Genomic DNA, 12,740 nt, shown 5'->3' with positions numbered 1-12,740 from the left:
TCTAGGTTTATATAAAGGAAACAAATACTAACACAAAAATACTAACAAAAAAAAATAAACCCTATTTCGGCCGAGCTGGCAGCCCCCTTCGATAGAGGTTGTTGCTTCCTGATGCTTGCTGATGTTTACGTTTAATCGTGGTGTTTGGGGACGGAGACGTGTCTCCAGTCGGTGCTCCGCTGACGGTTCCTTGGTGCCGGTGCTCCGCTGACGGTTCTCGCACCAGTTTTCCGGCCTGGCCAGTACCGGGCTGCTGCTGCCGATGTCCGCCGCATCCGCTGATGTTGATGCCTGCCGCTGATGTCTTGGTGGGATCGTCGTCTCCACGATCACCAATTTTGTTTCCTTTTTTCTTTCAGGGCACGTGCGGCCTCCACTATTACCCACCGGAAACTTCCTTTTTTTCTTCCTCGCCCCGTTTCCTTTTCTCCCACGCAACTCTGCCCCTGCTTCCCAGGATCCACTCTAGATGCCGCTGTCTCTTTCTTCTCCAGCCCTGATACCTATCGGCTCTCTCCAAAACCGCCCATAACACCACACTACCGTTTCCAGGATTACTCCGCCGAAACGGGAGTGCCAAGCAGGCGGGCTTTTTCAATTAAGGGGCCCCAAACGTAGGCCATCGCCCACACCCTGAGATTGAGAGTCTATGGATCCATCGACTGAGATGCCTGGGCTACTGCTTCAGATCCTTTGCGTGAAACACCTCAATACGTGAGCCTTGCAACGTCTCCAGCTCGTACTCTGTCCGACGAACTTGAAACTGCTGCTGGAGACCATATCTCAGATTCGGCCAGTCCGGCATTCCTACCGTCCGAACATGCATCCAGTACCAATCCTTTGCGTGGCCACTGACCAATGTGTGAAAGGCTTTAACACCTCCGCCCACGGTACCTGGTACGACGTCTGTAGATGCTCCACCCGGAATATGAATTCCGCCACGGGCATCCCCTTTGGATCGCCGTCGAAGCTAAGTCCCCATCTTCGTATCTGCCCTTGCTCCTGCCTAGCCTCTCCGAAACTCGGTCGATTCCTGTTAGGGTTTGCTCCTGCGCCCATCCCGTTGAACAGCCACTCCTCCACGGGTCTCTGATCGGCTTGGGTCCTCTGATCGGCCTCCAATGTTCGGTTGTCCACGAACAAGTGCGTTGGATGTGCTTGCTGGTTCGCGGGTGCTTCCTGTTGACCTCCTCCCAGACTGGTTGCATTTGGTCCCCGATTCCTTCCATTCGCATCACTCGCCGTTCGCTCCGCTTTTAACGAACCCACCAAAGCGTTGATCTCTTGCATGAACTCTAGCATGTCTGCTTGCATTGACGATCTCAGCGCTTCCATTTGCTGCCCGAGCGACGCTCGGTAGGTCTCCTGTGCTTGGGCTAAGGCTGCGTTCACGGCTGAGCTTAACTCGGACGGTAACACCAGGTCCTTACGGGTTCGCTGTTGACCTCCTACCGCTCCGGCCTCTGGGTCCTCCTGGTACAACCCCGCATGTACGTTTTCCGCCACTTGCGACGGCCCTTCCGGCCTACTGCCGGCTTTACCGTCCTGGGACCGAGTCGTCGGCATGTTGTACGGCTGGTACCTGCGCTGTGCCTCTGGGCTACGCCTTGTCTTTCCCGACCCTTTAAAAATCTCCGGGTCACTCATCAACCAATTTTCCTAACGTACTCCTTTCCTTCGTCTATTCCCTATTTATTTAACTATTTTGGTGATAAATAAATTGGATTGTTTATTATCTGACTACCCTACTCCTCTAAACACCTAGTTCCTGGCTAATTAATCCTCAATACCTTCAATCGTAACGAGAAAACAAATAAATAAATAGTGCAATAAATAAATAAGCGAATAATTAATTCCATGTTTAGATAACCAAATAAATAAATTTAAATACATAAATCGGTTAATTTAAATCAATAAATTGATAAATCTAAATATCCAAACTGATTCAATCAAATAAATAAACATCTACATCTACAATTAATCGCCTAATTAAATGCAACACTAAATAACTAAATACTTCCTCTCCCAAACAAAAACTCTTTTTCCGATGACTTGCTTAATGCCTACTTCTAAAATTGCTTCCAAACAATGCTAGCGAGGATCGTCAGTCCTCAAAAAAAAAAGATTTCCCTTTGGGTTTTCTTGCTTCGGCTTTCCAATAGTCTGCTAAATCACTAACAAAAAAAACATATAATTCCCAAACTGCTTCAGACAAAAATTCACCTTTAATTTGTTTGGTGGGACGAGAGACAACTGCATTAATTGTTTTGCAGGTGAGCGGACCCCCTTCTTTTCCCCTTGCTATTTACCTTCGCTTACTTTTTCTGAGTGCCAACTCCCTTTGCTGTTTCCTCCCTCAGATCACCGTGGATCACCCAGAATCGGACAACGACGTTAATGCCTCTGGACATAACCCGGACCACGACTCGACAGATCCTCCGGCACCTCTTCCTCTTTTCAGATCCAGATAGCGAGCTCCACGAGTCGGACAACGAGGCTACTACCACCTGGTAATACCTGGACCACAACTCGGGACACACACTTCCTTCCCTTCTACCTCCGATACATAGCTACCATGTCCACTTTCCTCTCTTCTACTCCTCTCAGCGGCTACGACGGCTAGGATTTATTCCCGGCTCGCGGGCCGGCTGAGTTTCGTTCTACCAGGGTTCCATTTTACACCGGGTCTTTAAGACTCGCGTTTAAAATCGATCCCTTCTATTACCATTGGGCGCCATTTGTTATGATCCGCCTCTTTGCCACCCTGGCCTATCGTTCCCAGCTAGCTCACGGGGAAGTCAGGGGTGTTTCCGACCCGATAAGCCAGGGGACGGATTGAACAAAACAAAAACAACAAAAAAAAACATACAAAAAAAACAAATCTAATATATAGGACAGACTTGTCCTCGTTGGCACTTTCGTCAGCGGGGATAGTTGGTTTCGTTATCCCTAGCAGGGTCCCACCCTTCCATGAGCGCCACCTTTTGAATTCGCTCCCTTTTCATATTCAGGGTCCCGCTCTTCTTCTCGCTCTCGTCCCACCCAACTACCGGTTTTTATTCACTCATAAATCTTTTCAAATTTTCATTTTATATCCATTATATTTTCTTATTTATCTTGAACATTATTAATTAATAATTTAGGCTTATATAAAGGAAACAAATACTAACACAAAAATACTAACAAAAAAAATAAACCCTATTTCGGCCGAGTTGGCAGCCCCCTTTGATAGAGGTTGTTGCTTACGTTTAATCGTGGTGTTTTTTTGTATGATCGTGATATTTTGTTTAATTGTGGGTCGGACGGGTGTAGATGTGTGAAATGTGGTGATGTTATGTGATGTGTTATGAATGAGGGTATACATGCGTGAGTTGTGTGTGATGTGGGTGGATGAAGGTGTGTGACATTGATTCGTGTGGGTGTATTTCTGCTTTGAAGTCCGGATTCTTTCCCCGTGGGGGGGGGGGACAGAAACGTGTCTCCAGTCGGTGCTCCGCTGGCGGTTCCTTGGTGCCGGTGCTCCGCTGACGGTTCTCGCACCAGTTTTCCGGCCTGGCCAGTACCGGGCTGCTGCTGCCGTCTGCCGCCGCTTCCGCTGATGTTGATGCCTGCCGCTGATGTCTTGGTGGGATCGTCGTCTCCACGATCACCAATTTTGTTTCCTTTTTTATACCCGATACTCAAAATGAGTATTGGGGTATATTAGATTTGTGGTAAAAGTGGATGTGTGTAACGTCCAGAAGGAATCGTTACCGACCCCATAAAGTATATATATTCTTCATCAGCATCAATAGCCGAGTCGATTGAGCCATGTCTGTCCGTCTGTCCGTCTGTCCGTCCGTCCGTCTGTCCGTCCCTTCAGCGCCTAGTGCTCAAAGACTATAAGAGCTAGAGCAACGATGTTTTGGATCCAGACTTCTGTGATATGTCACTGCTACAAAAATATTTCAAAACTTCGCCCCGCCCACTTCCGCCCCCACAAAGGACGAAAATCTGTGGCATCCACATTTTTAAAGATACGATAAAACCAAAAACGCAGAATCGTAGAGGATGACTATATGTTCTAGAGTGTAAATTCTCAACCAGATCGTATAATTATTATAGCCAGAATCAAGAAAACAATTTCATTCTTTCTCGCTCTGTCTCTCTCTAACACACAGGTTTCATGGTCGGCTTTGCCAATTGCAAAATATGAGTTCAAGGATCTCAGAACCTATAAGAGCCAGAGCAACCAAATTTGGTATCCACACTCCTGTGATATCGGACCTTGACCGTTTCGTGTCCAAATTTCGCCACACCCCCTTCCGCCACCGCAAATGACGAAAATCTGGGGCATCCACAAATTTCAGAGACTATTAAGGCTAGAGTAACCAAATTTGGTATCCGCACTTCTGTTAGATCTCACTATAAAACGTATATCTCAGAATTTCGTCCCACCCCTTCCGCCCCCACAAAGAGCGAAAATCTGTTGCATCCACAATATTGCCGATTCGAGAAAACTAAAAACGCAGAATCATAGATAATGACCATATCTATCAGACTGCTGAATCTGGATCAGATCGGATCATTTTTATACCCAAAAGGAACAAATCAATTTGCACTGGCTACGCAGCGCCCGACGTCACGCTCACACTGATTTTCTGTCTCTCTCGCACGCACTCTTTGTCGTGTCGTTTAATATTAGCGGCGTCTGCCGCAGGAGAGCCATACTGACTAAGTATCGGGTATAACTGTAGAGTTGCGGTGTCCGCAGCAACTCACAACGTTCCCCCTCGTTCTTTCAGGGCACGTGCGGCCTCCACTATTACCCACCGGAAACTTCCTTTTTTTTCTTCCTCGCCCCGTTTCCTTTTCTCCCACGCAACTCTGCCCCTGCTTCCCAGGATCCACTATAGATGCCGCTGTCTCTTTCTTCTCCAGCCCTGATACCTATCGGCTCTCTCCAAAGCCGCCCATAACAATATTTAGTTCAATGGCCAAGATTTTACGTTAAACGGTTTAAGCTAATACTAAATACTAAATAAAGGACAACACACATAACAAAATAACATTTAATGTGTAACGGTGTTTGGAGTGCGGATTATGTTTTTTTTTCCTTTAAGTTCAAACGACGCGGGCTATCGCTGGCCGTGGCCGGTCAGCCCTAAATTTATATAGGTCCGTGTATACGGACGGCGGAATACCTCTTATCCCGGCCTCGCGTAAAACACCCGAGCTCGCTGGTTGTACCCTACTACGCTCTTATGCCTGATGTAAACTAGCGCGAATCCTCTCTTGGATGAGTTGTCGCTTGTCCTGACCCTCCAGCAGCGATATGTCATGCTCGCCGATTGACCGCAGTCGCTTTGCCAGCTTGTAGCATGACCCATGCAAATACATTTGCTGCCCGAAGACTGCAAAGAATGGTGTTACGCCTGTTGCCGCGTGAACCGAGTTCCTAATAGCCAGTTCTATCTCCGGCAGATGCACATCCCAGTCCCGGTGATCGTCTTCCAGATACGCCCGAATCGCGCTGAGTACTGTGCGATTCACGCGTTCGGCTGCGTTACTCTGCGGAGAATACACTGGCGTCCTCATATGAGTGACTCCGAATGCATCGGTCATCTCCTTAAAAGTTTTCGAGATGAACTGAGCCCCATTGTCCGAGTGAATCATCTCCGGCACTCCAAACTTGTAAAACACCTCGTGAACGAGGAATCTTACAACTTCCTTTGCTGTGGCCTTGGTCATGGTCTTTAGGAATGTGAACTTAGAGAACTGGTCAACTACAATAAATATCCACGCCTGACCGTTCTTCGACCGCGGATATTTGCCAAAAAAATCAATATAAAGTTTTTGGAACGGGCGCTCAGTGACCACTTCTTGCCCCATCCCGACCTGCATCCGATAATTCGGCGCTTTCGACTCCTTGCACACGGTGCACCGTCGAATATAATCCCGCACCTCTATCGCCATGTTCGGCCAGTAAAACTGCCTACGCAATAAGTGCAAGGTTTTCGCGATTCCTCCGTGCGCTGTCTTCTCTTCCGAATGTGCTTTGTCTATCAACGCGGCCGTCAGCGAACTCGGAACCCACAATTTCCAGACGGCGCCCTCCAGTTGATCATCCAATCGTTCAAAGCGCAAGCGCTTGAATATCATGCCGTCAACAATCTGGAGATCAGGTAAGCGGTCTTGGTTCTCTGTTCTTTCCTTCCTTAACTCCTGATATTCTCCAGATTCAAACTCCACCATTTCAAAACCCAGGATAATACTCGGATCCACTTCCAGCTCTTCAATACTGCGCGACAATGTATCTGCCACTACATTGTCCGCTCCTTTCCGGTGTTCTATGCCGAAATCGAAGGCCTGCAGTTGAAGGGACCAACGAGCTAAGCTACCATCCAGGTTCTTCATGGTCATGAGCCATTTGAGACTGGCGTGGTCAGTTATGACTGTAAACGGCATAAGCTCTACGTACGGACGGAACTTAAGGATCGCCATGAGGGCTGCCAGACACTCCTTCTCTGTCACCGAGTAGTTTTTTTGGTGGCAATTCAGTTTGGCAGAGAAAAACGCTATGGGCCTCTCGTTCTGCTCGTCATCCCGTTGGAAGAGTACGGCTCCTACCCCATAATGTGAGGCGTCGCACTGTATGTAGAAGTGCCGCTTGAAATCCGCGTGTACCAGGACTGGTGCCGAGGTGAGTGCAGCTTTTAGCTCCCCCATGGCTCGTTTTGCCTCTTCCGTCAATTTAAACTTTCCATTTCCCGACTTTTTCAGGGCGTCTGTGAGCGGACCGGCCATCTCAGCATAGTTTTTCATAAAGCGCCGGTACCAGCCAGCAGTTCCCAGGAAACTACGCAATTCTCGAACAGATCGCGGCTCGGGAATGCGCAAAATGGCCGACACACGATTCGGATCCATCTTCAGCGCTCCTCCTCCCACTATAAATCCCAGGTATTTAATGTTTTTATAGCAAAAATGAGATTTGCTCAGCCCTATCGTTAAATTTGCTTCTCGTAGACGCTCGGCAACCTGTCGCAGAATGTTCACGTGCGTTTGGAAGTCCTCAGCTATAATCAGCAAGTCGTCGAGATACGCATAGACGTTTGAACGCATCTCAACCGGAATCACCTTATCGACCAGTCTACATAGGCGTTGTGCGGCGTTGCAGAGGCCAAAGGGCATCATACGGAACTGGTACAGAGGCCGTCCGGGCACCGTGAACGCCGTATATGCCAAAAAGCGAATTTTAAGTCGACGCTGGAGATATATATCGTCTGATCGAGACGCGACAAAATCCCCTCGATGCTAGGAAGTGGGTAAGCGTCCTTGATGGTTACTTTGTTGAGCTTTCGGGCATCGAGACAGAAACGATTTTTGCCCGGCCTTTGCACCACGGTGGTACGGTTGCTCCACGGACTATCACTGTACTCGATGACTCCCAAAGCCAACATTTTGTCCACCTCACCACACATCACTTCCTGCATCGCTGGCGACAGCGGGTAATGTCGATCCTTCACAGGCTCCGCCTTCTCCACCAACTGAATTTTGTGAGTCTCTCTCGACCAGGCCTCCTCAGGCCTACGGCTTCGAAAGTCAGAAACTCTGCCTTCACCTGATCCAAGGCTGCCTTTTGCTCTTCTGACAACTCCCATTCTTCCTGCACTATCTCCTTCTCCGGGCCTTCCACATAGTGAGCGACTTGATCAGCCAGCACTTCTTCCACTAATCTGTGGGATGCCCCTACTGGACCTTCTCCCATCACCTCAGGAGCCAATGAGAATACCCGCCAAAAGTCTACCCCCAAGTAAATTTCCTGTTCCAAGAAAGGGCATACGAAAAACGTTAATCTTTTTACCTCTCCCTTGTATTTCACCGGTAATTCTACTCGGCCAACGATTGCGCGATCTTCCCCATTCGCTACCTTCACTATAGAAGAATATCGACGAGCCTCCACGCCCAGCTTCTCCAGGAATTCCTGACCATTACACCCTAGCATGCTGTGTGTAGCGCCTGAATCCAACAGGCCTCGCACGGACTCGCCCATTATCGAGATTTCTGCGAAAATTTTGTGGTCTTTCTTGCAACCACGCTTTACTGAAGCAATCACCTGCCTCCTCATAGCTCGCCTTTGCTTAAACCGGGATCTCGCCTTTCTCACCCGCACCGACAGTGCTCGCATACCATCCACTCGTAGTTCAGAAAATATTCTATTTCTGGTTTCTAAATAATTTCTTAAGCGCTCTTCATATGATAAGTTCCTTAACCTAGCATGCAATTTACGTCTATCTAATTCATTTTTATTTTCTTCTACTTTCTCTGCGCAGGCCCCTTCTGTGAGCGTGATTCGCCTGCTTGGATCGCACCCCTCTTCACGGTTCCCGCGCAATTCGGACAGGTTGGACAATATGCATCGGGCTTTCCACACCGCCACTTCGCCTCTCCGCCTCTCCTACAGTCCCTAAAGCCATGATCGGTCTGCCCGCAGTTCCATCAAATCAACTTCTGTGGAACACGCTGTGTCGCTTGCGCTTTCTCAATGACCTCTGCCTCTTCATCGGCAATCGATCCTGCGCGACCTCGCTGACGTTCGCATTCGCCCCGCGACCATAGTTTGTGGCTTTGGGTGAGGGTCTCCTCGAAGATCGAGCCTTCCTCTTTAGATGTGCCTCTATTTCCACGCACTCATCCCGCAGTTGGTCTAAGGAATAAACCCGTAAGCCGTAGACGAAACTCGCTATCTCATCTGTGAGTGCCTTTTTGACGATTTTTACCATCTCCTTTTCAGGTGGTGGCATCTCCAACCTCGACGCGAGCTTTCTCATGATATGGAAAAAGTCTTCCACACTCTCGTTTGACCGCTGCATTCTTTCTCGCAGTTCTCTCATGCGGTCGAACTCGGACGCCGTGCCTCGGAAACGAGCAATTAAGTCGCCCCTTAGTTCCTGCCAAACACCACCGCCATGATCGCGGATGTACTGCCAGTACCATTCCCGCGCGTTTCCTGTAACCAGGTGATAAAATCCCTTTAGAACTTCATTCCACGGACAGCGGCATTGGGCTTGTAGGAATTCAATTCGGAACACAAAATCCTCGACTGTCATTTTGTTGCTGTCTCCGTCGAACGTCACGTCCCATTTTTCGACTCGGCCCCACCGTGGCCAAGGTCTATAACCCGGGGGATTTGGATGCGGATCTTCTCGAGGAATCCCACCAGCTCTCCTACCCTCGCCACGGCCCTGACCCGAGTGTCTGAGTTCTATCGGGTTTCGCCAATTTCGCGCTTGATGCCCACCCCGTTGATGCTGCTCACTGGATGCGGTCGGTCCTACTCCTGAAGACGGTTCCGGACCAATACCACCTCGACCCGAGCGAGCCAAAAATGGTTTTGGTGGCGGAATCGGCGCATCAGTCGTGCTAGACGGCTTCCTTTTCGGGATTGCTCCTCGATACTCCGACTAATCGAGTCAGTGTTCGCTGCCCTGTGTGTCGCATGAGCCTGAGCCAACGATACGTTGACTGCTGATGCCGGTTCGGAAGCAAGCGTGGGTGTAGGATCGGACATTGGCCATTCTTCTGACCTGGCCAGGACCGGTGTTCTTGGCAACCCACCCACAGCTTCAAGTTCCTCCCGATCTTGATCAAACATCGCCCCTGACACTTCCCCTATCTGGTCCACTGTTTTGTTTACGCGTGATCGCGTATGATACTGTCGACTACCCCCTTCTTGTGGCATCTGCCCCGAGCAACACCAATATTACAAAAAAAAGGGAAACTCTTAAACTAAGATAATATATATAAATAAAGAAATAAATACCCAAAGAAATAACTAGTAAGAATAAATAACACCACGCTTCGGACCAACAAATACTCCGATAAATAAATAAATAAATACCTATATAAATATTGCGCCAACTAGCGCCGTTAACGAGATATATGCAATTAAATATTTGAATAAATAAATAAATAATAACATACATGTATATTCGATCGACACCTAAGACACTCAAACTTCAAACACATTCAACACAACACAAAACCTAACAACAAAAATTCCTAACAGTTCTTCTTCTTCTTACAAGATTCATTAAGAGGGGGACACGTGACTAGCCGGGACCAGTAACCGCTCCAGTTTCTGCGCTCCACTTGACAGTCGCCCTAGGGATATCCTACAATTAAGTACACAACCTATGTGTGGCCTGTCATCTACTCTAGTCATCGCTCTAAGCGATGGCCGATAAACGAGAAGCCTCACGGTGCATGAGCTCACTTTGCTTGTGATTTGTTCCTGTCATCCATCATACCGACCTGCCATGACAACAGATGCATCGCGGGTTGTCTTTACGACTCCCGGGCCACCTACTCCTCACCACCTCTCGGCAGACAGACAACAGGTTTAAAAACACGAAAGCGGCTTTGTTTTAAACAAGAAGGTGCGAAACTACAATGAACATTTGCCTACATGACTCACTCTAACTTATTCCAATATCACATTCCATCACAGATTAATTCGATATCACAGTCCACCAGGCAATGTGTCCGTCGCAAACTCCCTGTCCATTTTTTTTGTTGAACGGCAGTGACTTACGTTCACTTGCGACATCGAATAGCGACAAAATGTTCAACTGCAATTCGTAAGTCCCTATCACATATTTTATATTTCCGTTAACTGCCTCGGTCTATCCATCCCTAGCATCAATCACCCCGCGCCATTAAGGTTTACGCTCACCTTAAGCCTGCAGCAGCGACTTCTGCCGGGACAGCTAAACTGCACTTCGCGAGCTGTCGTCTTCTCCACAAAATTTATTATTTTTTTTCATTCCCCGCATCTGCCTTTACCAGCCCGAGTGACATTTGTTGTAATACCACCCGAACCTGCGTCAGTCCAGATGCATGCGAATTCGAAAATAAATTGGGCGCCATTTGTTACACTTGGCTTGTTTCCCAGAGGGTAATGCCGGCTAGCTGTCGACCCCAGGGCTGGGTAGTTCCCCTTGCCCGCCAAATGTAGACAAAAAGGAGACATACTACTTCTCGGGACATCAAAACTAACAACAACCTACAGACAAAGAAAATCATAAACAGACGGCTATCAAGTGGGTGAAGCTTGGGTGTTATCACTTCGCGCGCCCGCCCTACCTGTGACCAAACACAACGTTCATTTTGGCCACCCTCTGCTGGAACGGTAACGGCTGGCCTAATCCATGGCTTACGCCACGCGTCCTCCCTCTATTTTAAATTTACGACATCATGCTTCAGTATATATCCAAGCTTTAATAATTATAAATTGACAATTTCATCGTTCTCATTAATAAATAGCTATACTCAAAATTATCACTAACCACAAAGAAACACCAAAACGTTCGACACAAAGGCAAACAAGGAAATAACTCAACAGGGATACCCTCACCCATACGTAGTGTAATATGTGTAGATGAGTGGATCCAGTTTTACGGGAGTTAATTTAACTCGGGCCCCTACGGAGACTTAACCTACCAAGAGCTCTTGTTAAGGGTCCCCGGGACATAAACAATAAACAATATTTTTCCACAAATCGCTCGACCAAATACGGTGGACTGATGGGACCCCCGCGTCACCCACTAAGGGTTAATCTTCTGGCACTGAACAGCTGATCGCAGCTTTCGGTTCGTGAAAGGTATTGGTGTTTTTACATATTTAGTTCAATGGCCAAGATTTTACGTTAAACGGTTTAAGCGAATACTAAATACTAAATAAAGGACAACACACAGAACAAAATAACATTTAATGTGGAACGGTGTTTGGAGTGCGGATTATGTTTTTTTTTCCTTTAAGTTCAAACGACGCGGGCGATCGCTGGCCGTGGCCGGTCAGCCCTAAATTTATATACATAGGTCCGTGTATACGTGTGCGCGTGTGTGTGTGTGAATAGGGTTTCGGGGTTTTTACGTGGTGAATGAGACCAAACGTGTGGCACGCACTGGAAGGCGATGCAACGATCGTGCGGTGTGGCTAGAATCGCCCTGCAGTCGACTTTCTCGAACTCCAGTGTTCCTCTCCAGGAAACCTTCCGGCCCGGTTCTGGTGGCTATATTCCTTGCCGGCTGTGAGTAAAATTTTCTGCATTACAACATATTTTCTCGCCCGCTTTTTCCTGTACTCACTTCAAACTTTCTGTTTTAAGCACAAAATTTCAAATTTCGACGTTACTCTTCCGTCCACGCTCCACGATTTCCATAATCCAATCCACGTTTTCTAATATTTTCATTCCTATTTATCCCTTTTTCCCCTTACTAATACATATAACCAAAGACTATACAATACCAAGATGTCGCATGAGCGACCAAAAAGCTGTTCTATGGCGGGTCCTAACATTAGGACCCAAAAGGCACGAGGGAGCGCGCGGGGTTTCAATTCCCTTTTCGCCTGTACTTCGTCTCTACCGCGACCCCGCTGCCCATCGGTTTCGTCTGTTCGGCAACAGCACCGTCGAAGCGGTGGTCGCGGATCGCCGATGTCTTTGGAGCGGCACAGTGGGACCTTTGGGCGTCTCAGCTTGCTAAATTAGTTAGTCAATAAATATTTGCACACTTTGAGTGCTTATATCTCCTAAACTAAAACTATCTTGAAAATTCGATTGGAAAATTCTCTATTAGATGCGTACATTAAATTTATCTAAAGCACTCATACAATTTTTTGACTATTTCGGCTGAGTCCCCACTGTGCCGCGCCAAAGACATCAGCGACCACGCTGCCCCATGATGCAATTATACAAG

At 47.8% G+C, this 12,740-nt stretch overlaps 1 long non-coding RNA gene across 1 annotated transcript; it reads left to right on the top strand.

Annotated features, from left to right (window-relative positions):
- The first annotated feature begins 7,760 nt into the window (after positions 1–7,760).
- On the top strand, positions 7,761–7,987 carry LOC117193683. Its single transcript, XR_004474654.1, has 2 exons — positions 7,761–7,792; positions 7,921–7,987. It is a non-coding gene; the product is annotated as an uncharacterized LOC117193683 (long non-coding RNA).
- The last annotated feature ends 4,753 nt before the right edge of the window (positions 7,988–12,740 follow it).

This window comes from Drosophila miranda, assembly GCF_003369915.1.
Source record: "Drosophila miranda strain MSH22 chromosome Y unlocalized genomic scaffold, D.miranda_PacBio2.1 Contig_Y2_pilon, whole genome shotgun sequence".
Taxonomy (NCBI): domain Eukaryota; kingdom Metazoa; phylum Arthropoda; class Insecta; order Diptera; family Drosophilidae; genus Drosophila; species Drosophila miranda.
Note: the sequence above shows the minus strand (reverse complement) of the source record. Positions and strands in the feature narration are given on the sequence as shown.